Source organism: Canis lupus, chromosome 5 (assembly GCF_003254725.2).
Source record: "Canis lupus dingo isolate Sandy chromosome 5, ASM325472v2, whole genome shotgun sequence".
NCBI classification, from domain to species: Eukaryota; Metazoa; Chordata; class Mammalia; order Carnivora; family Canidae; genus Canis; species Canis lupus.
Window position 1 is genome coordinate 17814097 of NC_064247.1, and position 22944 is coordinate 17837040.

Genomic DNA, 22944 nt, shown 5'->3' on the forward strand with positions numbered 1-22944 from the left:
TTGGGTCCCTGGGTTGAATGTCACCTTCTCAGAGAACTTTTCCTAACCACACTGGCCAAAGGAATCCCACTGTCCCCACCTCCCCCTCCCTGACTTTCCAGCCTCTGATTTTATATTTTTTCTTCATAGATTTAGGAGGGAACACGGCTGGTGTGTCTTTTCACATGGAGGATCCTTCCATTAGACAGGGCCAACCACACCACCAGCCCCTCCCCCCCGCCACTCCTCTGCAGGGCCAGTGTGTCTTATCTGACTGGCAAGCAGTGGAGAAGTTGCTGAGATGACGGGGCTCAGCTACTCCCTCTTTTGGGGGGATCTGCTTCATGCAAAGGGCCTGAGCGTTGGTCTGCTCTGAACTGAGAAGTGGGTTTAGTAGTAAAGCTTTGCCCTGCTGCGAGGAGGACTGTGATTCACAGCCGAGGCCTGGGACTGGGTGTGCAAGTCTATCTCATCCCAGGGTCTAGTGCCATGAAGTCCATTGTTGCCGTGCTCCTGGGGCACATCCTCCAACCTAGCTTTGATGAGCCATAACGCTGGTGTTCGGGCCCCCACTCTTTGACTCCTAAATCTGCTCTCTAGTGGCACAGAACTCTAGAACTCTAGAGCTCTGTCATTAATGGGCTCTGCTAGACCACAACATCTACCTCTTCCTGAAATCATCATACTTATCGGTTGATTCATTTGTTTATACGTCTGTAGTCTGCCCCCCTACACACACACACACACACACACACACACAGCTCCCTCTCTGTCATCCCCTGCAGAATGGAAGCTCCCCGAAAGCAGGAATCCTCTCCTTCATTTTTGCTCATCCATTCTGTGCCTAGAACAGTACTTGGTTCAAGTAAAATTCAGAAAGGAATTATCAAGTGAAGAGAGGAGACTTCTAGATGATTTGCCACTGCAAGATCCCTTGCACAGCCCTAGGGTGGAGAGTCCCATTAATGACTCAAACTAAATTTCCAACTTGCCTCGAAAAATGGGAACTCATAAAGTTGCTTTAAAGACATTTTTAGAGCATTTCTTATAAACCTAAGATATAGATGAGATTCATACTTAGAAATGTGACTTCTCTAAGGTCAGGAAATGGAGGCTCACCAAGGTTCTGTTCTTTCCTGGGGGTTTCAGTCCCTGCCGGCCAAGCCCTGGGTTGCGGTTACTTTACTTCGTACTCTCCTTCTCCAGCTGCAGAGGCGAGTTGAGTCCCTGCCATGTCTTCATCCAGGAAACGACTGAGTTCACCTGTAGGCCCCAAGGGCCTATAATCTATAGGCTCTGAGCGCAAGCTGACTGCTGCAGGGGCACGTGGCACGTGAGAGTGCCATTAACACCAGGGGGCACAATGGACATTCTGCTGTCCTAAGCTCGGTATCTGGTGGGCCTGGGTCCGCCACATGCTGACCAAGCTTCAGCTGAGTCTCCTGGTGATGGCCCAGGCAGCACAACGGGCTCCTGCTCCAGTTTCCTGTTGGGGTCTGGGGCTGGAGAATGAGCCTGCAGCCTTGCCCACTTGGTCAGGTTTGCATCATCTGAACCCATCCCTAGCAGGCTTTCTCTGGCCCCCCATCAAGAACTGTACCTGTCCCTATATATGAGCCACCACAGAGCGTTCTATGGCCAACCACAGAAAGCTTCCTGCCTCAGAGCTCTGCCGCCTGACAGGTCTCTAGAATCTTCACTGTCTGCAAAGTCCTGTTTGGATGTCAGGGCTGGCCTGGTGCCAGTCTGGGTTCACTCCTTGGGAGGTGAGCGCAGGATTACTGCCTCCACCATTTCCCAAAAGGAAATCCATTAGGCCCACCCGGTGCACCTGCCAGGTTCATCTGAGCTTTCCTTCCGGCCCATCAGGCCCTGCACTGGGCCCTCCACGGAGCCACTCCCAGTTAGGTCCCGCTGCCAGAGCGGCTGCCTGAGGAGTGGCTCCTCCCTCTGGGGTGGCCTCCTCCCTCGGGTGCTGGCTGGCCATTCTCCAAGAAGGCCCTCATCCTGAGCCTTCCAGCTATCTGCCTCGACCTCCCTCCTCCCTGGCCCTTCCTGTAAATTTCACATTGGCAACAAATATTTATTTCCATACAAAGGCCCCTGGCCAGGGCTGTGAGACACACACACACACACACACACACACACACATACAAAACAACAAGCATGGTCCTGCTACCTCTTCTGGAAATGAATGAGACAAAACAGAAAACACAAAGAAAGAAAGGAAAAAACAAAAAAAAACTTAGCTTCTGGGCAAAACACGGCAGCCACTATTACTTTCAGAGACACTCCCTGACCCTGGCACTGAGTTAAGAGCTCAGGTGGTGCGGTGAGTGTTAACTGGGAAGGAGAGACCCGAGAGGGCTGTTTTCCCATTAAAAAAAACAACAAAGCTGTTCTAACTTTTCCATCTTGTTACCAGAAATGGGAGCGAAAGACCAGGATCTGCTGGGGTTGTGTGGCCGCAGGCCTCCCAGGCCCCCTCCCCGCGCCTCCCTCCCTCAACTCCCTTTTCCCTTGGCTAATAAGTAACCCTGCTAAGGCTTGTGCACTTTGCTTATTATATTTGGCTCAGAAATACATTTTCTTTCTCACCCCCAACCTCAGGCACATGCTTTCTGATACCCCATTGTACGTCTGAACACATGGAGCAGTTGGGTTTCACGTCATTTTCTGGGTGGTTGCAGGACGTGGAAGGTCACTGGGCACCTTAAGAACTTGGCTCCCCGGGGAGGAGATGCCCGAGGCCTGGTGGGTCCCTGTGTGGGGCACAGCAACCCTCCCCTGGCCGCAGGGACAGGCCTCTGGGACACCTCATGAGTTCCCCTCCCACGGTGATTCCTGAATCCACCAAAGACTGTGTTCAGATCCCAGGGAATTTGCATATAGCAGGGCAATTTATTGAGGCTTTAATGGAGCAGAATAACTGACTCAGAAATTACCTACGTCTTGTTTTTCTCTGTAGTAGGCTCAACACAAAGGCATGAAAGGTATTTTGTTCCCTCCTCTCCACCCCTCCTTCCATCCCTTCCCCAGGCTTTTGTGTCCTTGAGGCCTAAATGCCTTTACTTCATTTGCCTCTGTTTCAGAGCACAGAGAAGTTGCCAGGTGCCATTTTTTTCTGTTAAAACTTAGGACAGGGACGCCTGGGTGGCTCAGCGGTTGAGTGTCTGCCTTCCACTCGGGGTGTGATTCTGGAGTCACAGGATCGAGTCCCACAGCGGGCTCCCTGCATGGAGCCTGCTTCTCCCTCTGTCTGTGTCTCTACCTCTCTCTCTCTCTCTCTCTCTCATGAATAAATAAACAAAATCTTTAAAAAAAAAATTGAGGACAATCAAGCGATTAAATAGGATGTGTCATAGCGTGGAGGAGCTTGGTGGCTCTCCAGTGCAGGGTTTGAAAAGGAAGGTGCTGGCCAAGCTGGAGGGCCTGCCTCAGACCCTGCAGAGGATGCCTGGATCCCTGGGAAGGAGAAGGAGAAGGAAGCCCCAGGGAACACGGCGCCTCTGAGGAGGGAGGTCTCACATGGGGAGAGCATTCTGGGCATCTCTGAGGACGGAGCATCCTGGTCGTGGCCTTGGGAGCCTCCAGGACCAAGCTGGCATAGACAGCACCAGCTGGCCTGGGTGGGCCTGGGCAAGGAGCACCCATGACTTCTGAGGACCAGGCTGACGGTACCTCACCTCCACCTTCTGAGACAGAAAAGTCCGAGTGGTTTTGTTTTTGTATTTGTAGTTTGTTGTTTTTTTAATAATATGAGGATGCCCTGAAAACATGCAGACACTAGTGACCTCGAGGGTCTATTCTGAGCGTGTTTATTACGTGCTTGGGGGACGGCAGGCTCTCTGCCTCCCGAGAACTCAGCAGCAGTGATCACCCTCTGTGCACAGGGGTAAGATGGGCTTTCAACAGCTCACACAGGCTCCCAGGACCTGCTTAAGGATGTCTGCAACAGGAGCCAGCAGGCATTTCACTGGATCCCTTGTTAGTCTGATGGGCCTCATCTAATTTCTGGACCTCTCCATACGGACTTCCTGACTCTGTTCTGTTGCTTTGCTGTTCTCTGATCTTTGGCCCACGTCGGCGTCTAGGATCCTATTACTGCCCAATTAAATCTTGGTATGTTCCGTTATTCTCTGGCTTCAACCTACTTGCCTTTAGGATGGAATATATGCTTTTGGTCCCTTCCTATATTAAATTCTAGACCCTTTTGCTTCTCACCTTTTGGAGCCTCGCCTCACTTTGGAAGGAACAGCTGTGTTCAACTGTCCTCCTCTCTGGAGGCTCTTGAGCACGTCCAACCTCACTGCTCCCTTCCCAGTCCCACCAGAGCTGTTTATGGAGCTCAGTCACTTTCACGGATTCTTCTAGATCTTTGACCCCTGGCTCATAAATCTTCTCCCACCTGCATCTCTGTCGTCATCCCAAATGGCTTCAGTCTTCAAGTGGATGACTCATCTAATAACTTAACCTCAATGTTGTGTGATTTCCTTTCCTTCGACAGATTTAACCTCCATTCCATTTAAGTGACCCACCTCCACAGCAACACCCTACAACTTGTCATCATGTAAAACTGCTCCCTGGCCAAACTCTCAAGTTCAAAAAGCCTACTTTCCAAACCCAACTTTTCCTCCACCTGTGTCTTCTGAAGACCTCCACTCTCTTCTCTTGACCAGAGTTTTCTTCCTTTACCCCCAGATTTAGCCCTGGAGCCCTTTCTCTACAAACACTGGCAAACACGTGGCATTATTTGTGCTAGATGCCACTGAAAGCCCTTTATGCATACGAAGTCTCTTCATTTTTAAAAAGTCAGTTTATAGATGAAGAAAATGACTGCTTCTCGGCCTTTTGGCTAAGATCAAGTGTAGAGATGAAGACAATGTGGTTGAGTGACGTGCTCAAGGCTTCCCAGACAAAGCCAACTACATAATGTGCAAGGCCCAGTTCAAAATGAAAACGCAGAGCTTTGGGTGTGGGGTGAATTACCCTTAAAAGTACTAATAGGTAAAGCTTTTCCTTTAAAAAAAAATCTTTTATTACTTATAAAACACGATAGGAGAAATCATCCTTCTAAGTAAAGTAAAAATTTTAAATCATTACCAAAAGTTTTCCAGTTCATTTTTATAGGGTGGGTGCCATGCCAGTCTTAACTGCAAATACAAGAGCATTTAACTTGTATGCAAAGCTACAGGATTTTATACCTTCTACACGCATTTGTACTCGACTCTTACCAGAACAGTGGGCTGCACTTGGCAATAGGCACACATTCTATCAACGCTCCTCACCTTCAGCTTACTGATGAGTAAGGAAAGACAGAAGAAAGGGATTTCTGTGTTGCCCTGTCTTTCCTTTGCCTTGGATGGCAGGATTTTCAGCATAAGTGGTTGGCCAATGCAGGAAAGGAAGGATGTGAGAAAGGATATGATAGTGTTCTGGTGGTTGGTTGTGTTTCTCAGAATGCCATTGCCCCTGTGTCCGAAGCAAGTTCTGGTTGAAGAGAAAGGTGGCCTGGTTTGTGCCGTCAGTGCCCTACTCCCTCAGTTATACACATGTTGCTATGAAACACGAGCACAGAGGTCGGTGGATCTCTGATGCTCCAGAGCTCAACAAGACTCAAAGTGAGTACAAATGAAGCACGTTCTAGAAGCCGCACAGATTCCTGAATGCGATATGCAAGGATGCATGAAGGACTGTGGGCCATGCACAGGTGCATATTTCCTCTGCTCACATGCAAGCTCCATTGTCCTACCAGACTTAACAAAACACAAGTTTGCAGCAAAATTATTAAGAATCTCAAAATGGTGTCAGCAGAGCTTTTCACTAAGTGTAAGATGTCTCGAGCACAGGACCCTATCAACAGAACTTGTTGTGCACCCAAGACGCCAGCCCTGCCCTTAATTCATAAGTGGTGGTATTGGGATTTGAACCCAAGACCTGGATTCCAGAGCCTAGGCCCTGAACCACCACAAGATGGTGGTTCTCTTGAACAGGACTGCTTTTCATACCATATTAATTTAGCTTTTTCTTCTTCATCACTGCTTGTGATGTCAAAATTATTGGGAATAATCACAGAACTAGCCGTTTGGAACCATCGGGCTCCTTTCATTCCATTTATCATGCTCCAAGAAGCTCCCTTTGCTGTTTCCATGGTGGCTATTCTGAACCATGTTCCAAACCTCTTCCCTAGATTCGAATCTCCTTATTCCCACTAAGCCACAATTTTTCTACGTCGATACATTGCTTTCTTAATAATCATGTACTTTGTCCAAATATATCAGAATTTACTCAGCCATTCACTTAATTGCTGCACACTTAAGTTATTTTTAATTTTTCCTTTAATGCTACAGCATTGCAATGAACAGCATTCATCCCTTACTCTTAAGAAATGACCTTGGTTCCAATTTTAAAGAAGAAAATAGAACATGACATGTCTGAAATTTCTCCTTCCCAAATTGCTAGGCCTCCTCATCTATGTTACCGCTTTTTCTGGCACTGGGTGGGTTCCCTAGGAAGCAGACTCCGGAAAGGAGCTTAGCATTCAGATAGTTCATTTAGGGGGTGCTCTCAGGAACAACACCTACGTGGGGAGGGGTATGATCAAGATTGGGCACAGGGAGAAACTGAGCTGCAGTGTGGTCACAACCAGGTCTCAGCCAACCCTGAAGACAGCTCTGGGCTGAGATGACCCTCCGAACTGTCTGGGTTACAAGGATGGAGCTGGACCTTCAGGGGATATCAAATGCCCCAGAAAAGGGTGTGACCTTTGAGGCAACTTTTCCAACTGAGGCAACGCTGGAAGAAGTAGGGGTTGGTCAGCCATGGGGATGATAGAGCCTGAAGGCCTGAAGGGCCTATGTGGGCAGCTCGGTCCAGCATCAGATGCTTTCCCTCCTACCCCAAGGCAAGAGATGATTTTCCTCTCTTCCAGGACAGACCCCTCCATCAGCTCAAGGACAATCTGACCACATGTGCTCTTTACTCCTGCCTCTTGCGTTTCCCTCAAATTAGTTCTCCCTACTTTTCCTCATCTCTCCCATTTCTTCTCCAGTAACAGCTTCTTTAGTTGAACCTCAAAACTCACCTGAGTGTTTGGGTTTTTGCATTTTGTTATTTGGCTTGGCTTCCCTCAAACCTAGTGTCTCCTCACCTCCCTATGCACCGAGGTCCCTCAGAGGTCTGTCCCCACGTGCGGTCTCCAGTCCTTGCCGTGTATTCACCACCCAGCCCGGAGCCACCAGCTTCTGCCTCCTAACCTCTCCTGAACCTACACCCACTGAGATCTCGCAGACACACTCATTTTTATGCCCAGTGATGGCCCCTCAGCACTTCAGCTGCCTGGATTCTATGTTGCACACAAGATTGCTACTTCTTCCTTTAAGACACCTCTCCTACTTTGGTCTTTGCTGAGGAACCCTCCTAGCTCTTGTTCCGTCGTGGTTTCTCCATCATCCTTTCTCAGGCTCCTTCACTTACTCCACCAAGGCTGCCATTTTCCAGAACTCAGTTCTGCTTTTTTTTTTTTTTTTTTTTTTAAGATTTTATTTATTTATTCATGAGAGACACAGAGAGAGAGAGGCAGAGACACAGGCAGAGGAAGAAGCAGCTCCATGCAGGGAGCCCCATGTGGGACTCGATCCCAGGACCCCGGGATCACACCCTGAGCTGAAGGCAGGCGCTCAACCACTGAGCCGCCCAGGTGCCCCTCAGTTCTTATTCCGATCTCTACCTGTTCTTCCTGGTTGATTTTCTCTGCCCTCACCAATAAGTCAATGATTCCCAATTCCTTCTCTTGGCTACTCACCACTGCCTAAGCTTCAGATCCATTTGTTTTACAATTACAATCTCCACCATCCAAGGCTTCAGATCTTAAGTTATTTTTTGAAATTATACAAACAATACTCAATTCCTGCAAAAGATTCAGAAATGGACAAACAACAAAAAATGTACAAAATGCAAAAACCCAAAATTCAAACTTCCAGGGATAATCACTACTGAAAATCTGATATATACCTATTTGTATTGACATTTTCTGTGCAAAATATCTAACTTTTGGTAAAAAATGTACTTTTGCCCAAAATTATATTTTACACATGACTTGGTAATTCTTTTTTAAAATTTTTGTCTTTAAAAGTGTTATAATTTGGGGCACCTGGGGGCTTAGTCAGGTAAGTGTCTGACTCTTGAGGTTGTGAGATCAAGCCCCATGTCAGGCTCCACACCCCATATCAAGCTCCATGCCTGGGAGTCTCTCTCTCTCTTTCCCTCTGCCCCTTCCCCAGCTTGTGCTTGCTCTCTAAACAAATAAATAAATATCTTTTAAAAATGAAAGTGTTATAATTCTACATTATTGAATGGTGACACAGCATTCCACAGTACAACTATATTACATTTTTCAAAGCTTTTCTTCCAATCTTTTCCATTAACCTGTTTCAACATTTTCCTACTACCATAAACAATACAGCAATGAGCATCCTTGTGGCTAAACTTCTGGGAACAAACACACAAACATTTTTAAGGCCGTTCAAAGATATTGTCAAGTTACCCTCATACAAGATTGTACCAATGATTATTCCCACCAGCAGTGGGTGAAAGTACCAGTTTCTCCAAGCCCTTGCTAAGAATAGATAAACAGCCTTGTTTTTAATCTTGCTGATATATTTTTCTCATCATTTCAATAGTGTTTCTTTATTTTTCTGTCTGGTTATTGTCTGCTTGCCTATCTTTTTTTGAAAATTGCATTATTGTTTTCTTTGTACATTTTATTCTATAAAGATGTACTTTTAGTTATTGATTTATAAGAAACACTATTTCTAGGTACCTATAGAATGGCTACAACTAGATTTCCCCAGAGCACTTCAAGATCAAAATTTCTAAAACCAAATCGATTATCTCCCCCATAAAAATCAGTTACCCCTGTATTCTTTTTCTTGGTTAATAGTGTCATGGTTTCCCAAGTTAGCCAAGACAGAAACCACAGAAATGAACACCTCTCTTCTCTTTCTCTTCAAATCCAGTTACAAAGTCTTGTCCATTTATTCTGCTGCCGACTCTGTCCCATCTTCTCTAGTCTCCCTACCACTGTCTTAGCTTGGCAGTACTCACACCCTCACATCTTGATCTCATGGTCTTTTGCTTGAACCATTGCAAAAGCTTCCTAAAGGCAGCCAGATATCTCTTCTACTCCATCTTTCATATGGATACAAAAATAATTTCTAATTCGGGTGCCGAACAGGAGAGAGCATCACCTCCTTACAACCCTGCAGTAGTCCCACACTGCTTTCAGTGTCATGTGATCATACCTTAGCATTGACTGTGAGGCCCTGCACGTACTTGTCATTCTAAGTTACTGCCCCATTCATCTACATCATTCTAGCCTTCACACCTGTAGCTGCTCCTACAGAGCCTGTTGTTCCCAAATGCCATGCTGTTAGACAACTTTATGTCTGAGTTTCTTTACCTAAAGCCACCTGACCACCACTCAAGACTTAAAACACATCTTGTTCCTGGAAATCCCTAAGAAATAAGTCCAACATACAAGCTTTGGACCTTCAGCTAGCTGGATGAAAAGCTGACCCCTCATAGCTGGAAACCTGACTCAAAAAATTGCTAAAGGAGTTGTCCTTAGTACAGCGTAATGCCTAACAAACAAATGGCCCAAGTTCAAATCCCAGCTCTGCGTTTCCTGGTTTTGTGATTCAGGGCAAGTTACTTAACCCTCTGCAGCTGGTATCCTCATCTTTGAATTCGTCATCATGGTTATGATTCCTTATATGTTCTCATTAATTAATATATGTAAGCACTCAGGAAAGTGTCATGAATTAGAGTTAGCCATTACTCAATGTTACTTGAAGAGATGGTATATTTGGGGTTAACTAATGTTGGTGCCATCCCATTGTATATGTAAGTGGCTAATTGGAAGAAATGATATAATATAGTTGTGAGCTTCTTTGGAAAATTTAAAGCACTATGGAATGGTCTGGTATTGCTATCGTAATTTTAAATGAGGTTAAATGTGTCTACTTCCAAAACTAAGTCATAAGATCACTGAAAGAATTGCGGAAGATTTTGTTTTAAAGTTATTTCTACCTATCTCATTCCAAAATGGTTTTGGGTAGTTCAAGTCAAGCCTAAAATGGATACAAAAGCAAGGCGATATGGTGTAAGTAGGAGGACTTTAAGAGTGAGACATCCTGGGGCGTAAATCGAGGTTCTCTTGCTTAGTAATACAGTGACTCTTCCAAGACCCAAACATACTTGTCAAACACTGGGCATTCAGAAATGATCACTACTGTCATTTGGTTGGAAGAAGATCGCATCAAGGTATTCGTGGCAGGAGGAATAAAGCAGACATTCAGAGGAAGGAATTAAATGTTAAGTGATACCGACTCTGTCCAGAAGAAGTGGACGAGGGCTACACCTCTCAGGGAGCCAGAAGCTCAGCTGAGACTCAGCCGCAGACCCAATCTCCAGGCACAAGTCATTTCAAATGCTGCTGTTCAACCCTTATTTCATTCAACCTTGGGTCATAGTTTATTATTTTTATTTCTACCTCCTGCATTAAAGTGTATCTTCCTTGAAGTCAGGGACTTCACCTTTGGGAACCAGACACCTGCACAGCAGTCGGCATTTGGAACCATGCAGACATGCTTGCTGAATGAATGCAAGAAAAATTACCATCTGCCCGGCGAACTCTTAGACACACGCTAAGGCCCAGTTCTCGCTAAATAAGCTGAATTGAGAAAAAACAGTCTTCGTTTGGAGACAAGTAATGAAGAACCTGGATGGAGAACCCCAATCAAAGGTCTGTTTTCTAGAATCGTGGAGATTCAGCAAAGCTGTCAAATCAGAGTCTACATGTCCTTCCTGGAGCAGGGCCGTAACTGTCACCAGGGTCCCAAGACCTCGGACAACAGCAGAGCCCAGCAAAGCTGCAACTACATGTTGGAGGCAGGGGGCAGGTGTTTGGTGGTGCTGACCAGTGACCCTGCGCTGGCCTCTGGCCCGGCCCCAGCGTTCCGCATTAGTTCTGCAATACATTCCTCCTGATAATTGTCCCAATCCCAAACTGGCTGGATGAGTGTCAGGTTCCTGGAGTTTCCAAGAGATGTCGTGTTTCTGCTATTGGGTCTCCCCTTCCTTTGTTTTGTATCAGCATATGCGGCCTCACCGTAGACCTTACAAGAACTGGTCAGTGCTCAGAGGCACAGCTGCCTAAGAAAAATAACAAAACCTAGCATGTGAAGATTTCAAAAGGCTTGGAAAGGACCAGGGCCTCTTTGCTCATTCCACAGCTGCAGGAACATTCCTTGCTGCCCAGGGCCCCTTGACCCACTGTCCAGCTGGACTCGGGAGAGGGCAACCCTAATCTCCCCTGAGGACCTAGATCCAGAACGTGTGGATCTCCAGGGGGTTCCCAGTGCTTTCAGCAAGTTGCAGCTGCTGGAGGTGAGCCTGGCTGCAATAAAGAGTGAACTCGCGTCTCCGTGCGTGTCTTCCTTCCCCTTTTCTTCTTTTTCCCTCTTCTCCCCCAGGGGGATGTTTTCTTTCCTGGACTTGGGGAGCCAGAGAAAGCCAGCAACTCATTATTTCCTTCAGCACCGTAGCAACTGAGGCTCTGATCAGCCCCGCGGGGTCTCATCACAGACGTGCAAGTCCTAGAGCAGCGGGGGCCTGCAGCCGAGCCCAGGTCCTAACTCCAGGGGCCACCATCCAGGCCCTGCGGGGAGTGAGGGGGCCAGTTGGGGGCAGGGGCACCCTGGGGGTCGGGGGGGCCCACACGTTAGGGGAGAGGGCCCCTGTCGAGCTGTGCACCCCAACAAGCTCCAGAGGAAAGCAAGGAGGAGCTGGACAGGGAGGCAGGAGCTGGACAAGGAGGCGGGCCCAGCCGGGCAGGGGGCGGGGGATGGTGGGTGGGTGCAGGAAGCAGCCTGCTGGGAGCTCAGCACAGGTGGGGGGGGGGGGGGGGGGCGGCTCTCATAGCTGGACTCCCAGCAAACCCCACAGGGAGACCAGGCACCCAGCCTGACGGCCCGGGGTTCTCGCAGCTCCCACTTGGGGCCCAGACCCCACCCCCCACGCCTTCCTGCAGGGCGTGGACCTAACCTGCAGCACCCCTACCTCTTCCCAGCACTGACCTACCTTCCTCCCCTTCCAGGCTCCTCAGCCTCTTTCTTTTGTCAGGACTCCAGAGAGCAGCAGGCACAGAGGGGACTCGGGCACCCAAGGGCAAATGCACAGTTCTGCTAAGAATTCCCAGACACCCAAAGGCCAGAGAGCACAGTGAGCACCCAGGCAATTCACCAGTCGGCCTCCTCTCAAATGCTCCAGGACAAGCGACACCCCCTTAAGTTCTCCACCGGAAGTTCAGTTCGCAGCCCTTGGTACCCCGTTCTAATACCTACCCCCATGTTCCCCCACTGGAGCCCCTTTCTTGCTTTTCTGGCCCCAGACGGCAGGAGCTGCCTCTCTGGAGTTAGGTCTTCTCCACCCACCCTGAAAACTTTCTACCTCTCTCAATGAGGCCCAAAAATCTTGAGAATTCTGAAGAAACTCGCTGTACCTGGGTTGGGTCAGCCATGCCTGTTGCTCTGAGGAACAGACCCGGCTGACTCAGGTAGTCCAGGCACAAGCGGGGTGTCATTTCAGTTATCTGGGTCATCATGTCCAAGAGGCTCTGGCCACAGGAGTGGCCTTTCCTTCCCTGCCAAGTCATGAGGTAGGAAATGCTGCTGGCTGGGTCTCCAGGTTTCTCATGGTGGACAGAAGGGAAGGACGCCACCGACGCCCCCCTCCCCAGAGGCCTGAGGCTTTGCGAAGGTGCCAGCCCAGGCCTGTGACTCCCTCTATTCTTCAGGAAGATGGGTATGGAACTCTTTTTAGGGGTAGTGGGAGGGAGTGATGTCATTATTCCTTGTCGCCTGCCCCTACAGGCTCTTGGCGGGAGGATGGCCCCAGTGTGGGGTGAAGGACTGTGGGGCCGAGCTGACAAGGAACTACGGGTTGGCTGTGGGTAGCCCACAATTTTTCTTAATTAGCTATGGCATCTTGCCCATCATCGAAATAAATAACAGGTGTCCCCTAAGGACACCACATGAGAGGCGCCATTTATCGCCATTCTGAAAGGCAACTGACAACATGACGGGTGACATAGCAGAAATAATGAAGAAAAATGGCAGCCGGCAAGGAGAGGCCCAGTCGAAGGAGCCTTGCCGTCCGTCCCCAGAGGGGAGCCCCTGCCCGGCACTCCCCCTGGGAAAGAGGCGCCTCCCAGGGTAGACCTCTCCTCCTGGAAAGATTTACATCTTCCATTAGTACAAGGCAGGTACCACACGGTAGCATTTCAGGGTCACCTGTGCCCCTTCCTGTCCCATCATGGGTCACCGTGAATGTGGGTCAGAGCCCCTGAAATGTCACTTGGAGAGTTTCATTATTTTAGGTACTTCAAGTTCAGGCAAGTCTAATTTGTCTGTGTGGATTATCTCTGCCAAGCGTTAGATTGTAGGCCACCGATCCACCACCTGACACCCTCCTGGCCATGCTCCTTGTCTAATAGTTGGTTGCTCATAGTCCAAAGGCACAGAGGGTCCTCCTCCTGCCGAAGGATTATCTGGCCACCTGTGCTTGGCATCCCATGTCTTGCTGCCCCATCAGAAATTTCTTTCCATTGGTTCCCTCTCTCTAACCATTAACTTTAACTCATTATATTAGACTCCCTCTGTCTACTCCACTCAAGACTCAAAAATACTCAAGTGTCCTCCATTAAAAAGAAAATCAAGCTGGCCAGCCCTGCAGCCTCCATTCTTCTTTGTCTTTGATAGTCCCACCTTCTGACTTCTCAGTCAGCTTTTCCCGCGCAGCCTCTCTTCTTACCCCTCACTGATTCCACAACCTACTTCAGTTGGTTCTTGCCCCAAGACCACTGAAAGAGATCTTTCCAGAGTCACCAGGGTCATTCCATGATGGAACCCCATAGTCACTTTTTGGCCATATCTTACTGACCATTCCTCTTTTTGGGGATTCTTTTCCCTCTTGGCTTTGGGAAGGCCCACCTTCTCAAATTCTATTTCTGTTTCTCCAACTACTTCCTCTCAGACTCCACGGCAGTTCTTTTCCCACTGCCTAGCCCACGGACGCAGGGCATCTTCACAGCCTGGGCCTTGGCTCCCACATGTTCTCATTTTTCATGATCTTCCTGGTCAGACACGTGGATCCAGTGATCTCACATGTCTTGACCACTCCCAAGTCTGAGTCTGCAGTCCAGACTTCTCCCTTGAATTCTACCTTCATAATCCAATGGTCTGCCTGAAACCTCTCTGTGAATATCCTCAAAGCACCTCACGTCGAACATGTCAAATACTGAATTCTTCTGTCTTTCACACTCACATGTGTACATACACACACATACTCAGCCAAACCTCTTGCTCGGGAATGGCACCTTAACTTGCCCTAAAAGGGAATGGTGGAGCTAGTAGCCACTCAGCTTTTACACCACTTTGTGTCTGGGGCTCTGAGAGTGGCTGGCTGAACCTGGCTGGCTAGGGCTTTGGAGTGGACCCAAAGAGTCTAGTGTCTATAGGTCCATTCACACAAAACTGGGCAATGGCAAAGGAAAGTCTGAGGGATTCGAGAGATCAGAGATCAAGTGAGGCCCAAGGGAAGGGATATAGCACTGACATCTCCATGTAGCAAGACTCTTGCAATAAGCAGAGGAATGTAGAGAGATGCAACCAGCCCCAGGAAGCAAGGCAAATAAGATTCCATCTTAGAGATTCTATCTTTGATGAGTTTCAGGGCAGTCATCCCAACTGCAAAGGTTTTAAAAGTGATACCAGATAGGCAGTCCAGAAAATGATAGAGTGGGGAAAATTCTAGAGCAGGGCATCAGAAGAGAAGTCTTGGCCTATGCCCTGAATAACAGTACAAGCGCAGGAAATGCTCTGACTAGCCAGCTTCTAGGCACCCCGGGTCAAGCAAGCACAATCTTGTAGATCTAAGAGAGCATGATTCAGTTCTAATCTCTCGGATGGAAGGCACTGCTTCCATGAAGACCGCCTTAGAAACTAGGAAGGTTCAGGTTCCCCTATAGATCCCTTTGAAAGCTGGAGAGATGGGGAAAAGCAAAGTGGTCATAACAAGTTCTGGAGGCTGTCGGCCTGTATTCTATACAATGGGTCATTTGTATGCATTCTGCACTGTAGCATGGAGTGGGGGGGCAGTTGTCTGTGATGAGCTGGGTGCACTTTGGTTTGGTGTTGCGTGTTTGAGGAATGAGTAGACCAGGGTGGCTGAGGGTGCTTCCTCTGGAGTGGCAACAGTAGGGTGTTGTCCCACCCCGATTTTGGCTTCAAACTTGTTGACTCATTGACGGACCAGAAGGGACTTTCTAGGGTTTCAATGGAGTCTATTGAAGAAGACTGTTGGAAAAAAATAGCCTTGGGGATATAAAAAAAAAAAAGTGCCACCAGGAGGCCTGCTAAGTATAGATACACCATGGATCTTTGTGTGTTGATTGAGAATGTCTTTTGTATGGGGATGAGGCTGCATCTAGCCCCCAAGCCTGCCTTCCCATGGTGTCAAGGAGGGAAGACCCGAAGGGCCCCAGAGGGAACAAATGAGAAATAGGGGAGAGAAGGGATGAGTAACACTTTTCTTTCCTTTCCATTTACTGGGCTGTTTACTGGGTGTGAGACTACTGGTAGGGGCAAGAGGAAGACTCCCCACTCTCAAGTTCACAGATTTGAGGAAACGAATATGGAAACGAAACATTCTAATATTATAATACCACGTGGCAATTATAATAGTAGGAGTATTGGGGATACCTCATGTGGCCTGAGCACTTATTATGCACCATTATATGTGTGCAAAATGCTCTAAATGCATTATATCATTTAATCCTCCTGTCAAGCCTGTGAGGAAGGCGCTATTATTATTTACTTCTGTGTTATAGATAAGGAAGTTGAGGCTTCCAAAGGTCAAGACCAGGTGACCGATCTGAGATCCTTTAGCTACAAGCTGAGGAGCTGAAATTCAAATCCATGATATGTGAGCCTAGAGCACATTCAGTCAGCACTCCAACTGCTGTTGCTTCCCTAGTTAAAGGCAGAGGAAAACAGGCAGAGAATAACCGAGTCTTCCCAAACAGTTCAGGGAGCTACACAGAGGTGATGGTCTGCGTTGAATCTGGATCAATTAGGAGGCATCCAGGGGATGTGGGAGGAGACAAGGACATTCCAGGCAGAGACAGAAGCATGGTCAAAGGCAAAGTTCATTGGGAGAACTGCTAAGTGGGGAACCCCAACAGACACATAACCATACACATGCTCACACACAGCCACATATTTGTACTCACTCACATGTGCATGCACACTCATGTGCACATATTCTCCACATTCTCACACGCAAGTATACACTTGCTCTCACACATACATGTACACACAGCCAGACGCGTGCCCACGCACACACATGCACACACACTTTACCTGATCTGTGAGACATCTGCCTGAGAGATAGATTCATGCCCAAAATTCTCTGCTTCACAGGCTTCCACTTGAATGGTCCAGTAATAGCGATCACCACTCACGGAGCCCCTCTGTGCTCCAGGAACTATGCTGGGAGCTCTCTATGTGCAACATTACAGCTCACAAAAAAACCAAAAAGGTGGGTATAGTGATCCCATTTTACAGATGTGCTTACAGGGCCTCAGAGAGGCTAAAGATCTCCCCAGGAGCCACACAATTCACGTGTATCCTTTAAAAGCAAGTCTCTCTTTCCAGAGCCTGAGTTCTTTAAGCCACCAAACTGCCTCTCCAAATATAAAAGCCCCTAGAACCAACTTTACCCTCAGAGGGAATGAATGGTCAAGGGCGTGCCTGGAGAGCAATGGGCTAGAGCTGGGACCCACAGGGATGGACCCCAGCTGAGACAGCCCCTTGTCCCTTCAAGCCATGGTGCCTGTCAACGATCACCAAGAGGTAGAAGAGTCACAAGAAAATGTGGAAGCTTCGCAACACAGTGGTGACAACCGCCACTATCGCCACGGAGGTTTGGAGTTCAAACTGATCTTTAAGGGAGAACGTGTTGGCCAAGATTAGTAGATTGGAGTCTTAGAGACTCAAGAGCATCAGTAACAAGCTGGCTTCCCAACATGCTCTTCCCACTGGCCACACTACCTCCCTGCACTTCCAGCATTGTTTAGAAATCTCCACCATGGGTACTTTTTATTAATTAACTTGTATGAGCAACTATGTAGAGTGTGAATAGTTTCCATGTACAGATTTGTTTTGTTTCTCGGCACGTGCTCTAGTTCCCGGGAACACACAATGCCGAGTGAGGGCATGGATAGATCCCACCTTAACAGATGGCCTAGTTGTAGCCCAGAGAGATTAGCTGAAGCAAGAAGCTTAGAATAACATCTTGAAGACCAGATTCTAGATCTCCTTTGTCCCAGATCTGGCCCTGCTGGGTTGGTGCACATTTTTTTCCCCCTCTTTCTCTTATTTCCTCCAAAGATCAGTCCTCCTTGCTGCCCTGACTCTGCATCTCGCACCAGGTCTGTGTCCTTTCCGAGTCACTATTTTCCTCCTTATTGTATCCCTTCCTGGATTTTCCCACTCGGTACTGAGCTGATTTATAGGCCAGAGTCGTCCCCTGGGCTGGGCAGAAAAATAGCAAGAAGACAGATTAATGATGCCTTCAGCACTGCCCAGGAAAATGCCAGCACAGGAGTGAGACTGGGACATAGCAGAAGCTGGAAAACCCTGCACCTGTGTCCTATGTGTGACCGCGCGGAGCAGGAACATACTCTGCTCACGCCAACCCCTGGTGGCTGGGACAGGGAGCAGAGATTCGGAGTGGCTCTGCCACCTACCCCCAGGGCCACTGTCCTCGCATCATGAAGGTAGGATGGAGGACCCGGGGAGGGGCCAGCTGAGGATGGAAATGGGGTAGCACCAAGGGAGTCCCCAGAGGACCGGTACTCCCTAGGTCCACAGGGACCAGAGTTTCCAATAAGAAAAGCTTCCCTGCACGGCCCCCCCTGTCTGAGGCAAGGAGAGGCACAACACACCGCAAACACACCACAGTCACACGCTCCCATTTCTCTGCTTGCACGCCTCCTGGCAGAGCCACGTGTGTCTGGCGCCGTAGACTCCTGGACTTTGCGCAGGGCCTGCCTGCGTTGGCAGCCACCGCGCTTGGAAAAGAAGAAAGACAACGAAACCTTGGCCGCCCCGGGTCCCCAGCACGCAGTCCCCACATCCTCAAAAGCCCTGGTGGGCTCCGATGGCTCCCTCCTTCCTCCTCTTCTAATTATGACAGGCCCCAGGGGGCCGGAGCAAAGAGAGGAGAGGCTGAGAGGACAGCGAGCGGGAAAGGAGGGCAGGAAGGAGGAGGGAGAGGAGAGGGAAGCAGCAGCAACAGACATTTTGTTCTGGGGAGAAACCAGTCCATGGCCAGACACCAAGAGTGGTCGCCTCGCCTTTCCTGCCCTCCCCCCCACACACACACCACCAGGGAGATGAACCCACAGCCATCCCACAGCTGTGCTCCCTGCAGGACCCGTGCAAGGGGGAAGGGGAAGACCCTTTAGGTGTGAGTTCCAACAGTAGGCTGATCCGTCTTGGAAATGCAATCAGGTGTCATGTCATTTATTTCACGGACCCCTCTGCGAAGCTAGGAGATGTGGAGGGTCTTTGTCATCACTTAAGTGAAGGGAGCCTTGGCTTCTCCTAGCCCAGAGCATATATCTCAGCTATGCCTTCTCTGAGCAGGGCTGGCCTTCCCTTTCCTTCCCGGCCCTTCCCTTCTTGGGGCTGGAGTCTATGAAGGCCAGTCTCTTATAAGGGAACAGAGATACACAAAATAATCCCCCACCATTTTTATAAATGAGTTGGCCGTCACTTTATCTGATTGAACAAATTTTTACTAAGGCTTTTTACTACCTGCCAGGTGCTTTGCTGAGCACTGGGAATGAAGGTGTGTCCTGATGGGCCCGATCCTGGCCTCACTGAGTTCATGGTCCAAGTAGAGGAGGCCTAATGGAGGGATGACTGTGTCAGGCACTGGTGCTGTGAAGCTGAGGACCAGGGGCAAGAGGAAACCTTCCACTCCCTCGTCAGCTGAGAACAGAAGACCAGTGCTGGTGGAGAGGGATTCTCCATAACATTTACTTCTGTTTTTTTCTCCATGGCCTTCTGGTCAATCTAGTTCCCCAGGCCCCTTCTCCTCCCCCAGTCTTAGAAGTAAGTGAAAATGTCAGACCCTTTCCAGACCATAGAATTTCTTCTCTTCCCGCATCTGTTTTGTTGTGGTCCTGAAGACTGCCCAGCCAAAGATTTCGGAAATAGTAACTCTTCCAATTATGGAAAATGTGATTAAAAGAAGTGTCATGGCCCTTCACACACGCCTTTCACTTACTTCTTGCCTTGCAACCCTTGCTTGGGCTGACAAGCATAATAGATCTACTTGATACATCTTGTGCTAAAATAAAATGTCTAGTCAAAAGTGCTTAGAATCCCTCAAGGCTGGAGTTGGCTAATGATGTCATTACTCCACAGGGTCTGGCGTTATTTTTAGGATGGCCATTTCCTCCCACATTAAGGCTCATTAGGATTTTTTTTCTCCTCTGTAGTACTCTACCCACACAATAGAGGTCACACGCAGAGATGAGGCCCAGTCTGGGCCTGAGGCAAATCACTTACCCTTTTGGGACAGCAGAGTTCAGAGTAAGGCCACTTGAAGCTGAAGGAACCTTTTCTTCAAGGGTAGGAGACCAGACCAAGGTCAAAGGTTGTCTAGGTCTAGGCTGGGCGGGCATCCAGATGGCCCGGTTACCAACACTGACATGGCCGGATCTATGGCATCCACATCCCCTTTACCTCTCATCCCTTCATACCTCTCGGCTACTAGCTAGCTGAGGACACTTCCAGCCTGGCTAAAACAGCCTTGCCAATATCCCATCACTCACAAGACAAATTCTCCGGACTCCAAGGTAAAGCAACCTCTACGATACAGGGAAAGCATTCATCTATTCTCCCAGCATAGGCTCTGCAAAATCTGCTGGTTCTAGGTTCAGATTCAAGAATTGTCACTTACCAGCTGTGTGACCTGGGATAAGTTTCTTAATATTTCTGGGTCTTATTCTCCTCATCACTAAAAGGAAGATAATAATACCAACCGCAAAGGACAGTCATTAGAGAACAAATAAGAAACTATACATAAGGCACTTAGAGTCCCTGGCACCAGGAAAACACTTATTAAATGCAACTGTTGTTATTACTTAGCATCTCCTCTAGTATTATTATAAATCAACAATCTGCAATTTTGAAATCCAAAAAGCTCTGAATACTGAAAGATTTTTCATAACTCATTTGGCAGTAAAACCTGACCTGAACTGACCTGAGTTTCTTTGTAGATCTCATTTATTCCACTTAGAATGAATATTTGCTGCACAAATATGAATGGTTTTTCCTTACGGTTGCTACTCCAGACTCTGTGGTTGGGAGGGGGCGGTGGGCATTACATAATATATAGTAACTGTACCATATTCCTTTGCTAAAATCTAAAAAATTCTGAATTCGGAAATACATCTGGCCCCAAGGGGTTTTGATAAGGGATTGTGGCCGGGCTTCTTTTTCAAGCCAGATAAATCTCACACTGCAGGACCCAAGCCACCACTATTTTTCCTTACCTACAAAAACACAAGAAGTGTTGAAATCCTTACCGGCAGCAAGGCAGCCACGCATCTCCCTGACAAATCGCAGGGAGCCCTGGGGCAGGAAAATCTGCCCTCCCTGCCACTCACAGATCAAATCTGCTGCTAACCAAGATTGTTGGTCCTTGGCGCATCTGGACAGAAAGGGCAACAAAAGCAGCCTAGTCACAATTTCTCGGAAGCTATTATGCTCCTGTAGAAGTGGCCCTTATGTTTACTGAACATCTACTATGTGCCATGCTCTTTACATACACCCCAAACCTCACAACAAGAACGAAGAAGGTATTATCATCCCTACTTTATGAACCTGTAAAATGAGGACGTAGAGATGGTAGGAACACAGACAAATTCCAATCGGATTTCAAAACCGCTGCTTTTTTTTCTTCATAGCATTGCTCACTGACTCTCACAGAACCATAGGGAAAGAGAGAAATCGTATTTTAAATTTATTTTAGTTCCATTATATATATTATATATATATATTGATAGCTATTATGTAATTAATAATAAAATTGATAATTAAATAAATTGATATATATTACACTATACAATATATAAATATAATATAATGTTATATATAATATATTAACATAATATCTATTGTATAGTAATAGAATACATATTGTATTATATAATATATATTTACATTAATTTATTTTAAGTCTCATTGACCCTCCCAGAGGGTCAATTTACAAGTTTCAGAAATAGTGAGTTTTTCCAGAGCCAAGGTCTGTAAAGACCAGTATTCTCAGAAAATGACATTGACCTATATCACTTAGCCTCTTCCTTTAATCCTTGCCCAATCTCCTGTACTCCACTTAGGAAAGGGGAGGTTAGGACTATGGTGGCAGAGAAAAAGGTTATGTTTTTTTTGGGGGGGGTGCGGAGTGTTTTGCAGTGCTGTTCCTTGTTTGATCTTATGAGATCATTTGAACATGAAGGCCAAGAAGGGAGATCCGGTAACCTTGGCTGTGAACCCACTGGTGAGTGTTGAGAGTTACACTCCTCCGTCGCACAGCATGCTAAACCAGGCACAAGGCTCTATCCATGACAACCCACCTTCCCTGGAGCCAAAAGTAAAAATCAGAGGCAACAAAAAAGATAAAAAAGCAAGTGTCCAAAACCAGAGAGAACAACTCACCCTCCCTCGTGGCACCCGAGGAGACAAAGACCACAAAGTAAAAGTGTCGTGCAGCCCACAGATTAATCTACAGTATGCAGAAGTGGTCAGGGTCCTCCTTTCCCCCATAAAAGGATACCCAGGAAGCCTCGGAATCAATGCTTCAGTCAACAAGATAGCAAGGATTCAGGCCAGCCGGCGAGGCATTGTTTATTGGCTACCTGGGGCTTTGCATTATGAAAAGAGACTTTGTTATCTCATTGTGCTTCTGCAAGTCACCACTCAGTTCTGTGAGCAGCACTGCTCCTCCTAGAATTCCTGACTTCTGATTTGAGGATGCGATTGTTCCTTAGATTGACAATATAGGCTGGAAAGCTCAGGGCAGCCACTGGGCTGGTGGTCATCTGCAAAATGGAGGTGCAGCTGGGGCTTCCGACAGGCCCCGGTGACTTCCAGGCAGCCTGCCAGGTGGCATGGCTGTCAGTGATCCATGAGGTCACCAAGGTATGAATCAACGTTGGCGGCATCCGCGGGTGCATCCGTAATATAGATGGTTCATGTAGCATGTCACAGGCCAATGAGAAAGTGACTTGTCTTCAAGGTTTTTTTCTTTTTTTTAATCCCAGTAGCAGAGAAAGCAATCATCCAAGAAATGGAGAGTGTGAAACAGAGAGCCCTATCCAGGTGGGATACTCGTGTGGCTCTGACATGTGACCATGAAGTGGCATAAATTCTGGCCACTGTGCCCCAAATTATTTAAAAAAAAAAAAAAAAAAAAACCTCTAGGATCCCCTTTCTTCTCCACCACAGGTAGCTAAGGTCATTCTCTGGCTCAGCTTTCTCAGAAGCAACTTGAAGACTCACGACCAATCTCATTGAAGAACCACATTTTAGAGTGGGAAATATCAGAAAGGGAAACAGAACATGAGAGACTCCTAACTCTGGGAAACGAACTAGGGGTGGAGGAATGGGGGAAGGGGAGGTGGGCGGGGGGTGGGGGTGGCTGGATGATGGGCACTGAGGGGGACACTTGATGGGATGAGCACTGGGTGTTATTCTATATGTTGGCAAATTGAACACCAATAAAAAATAAATTCACAAAAAAAAGAATTAAAAAGAAGAAGAAGACGAA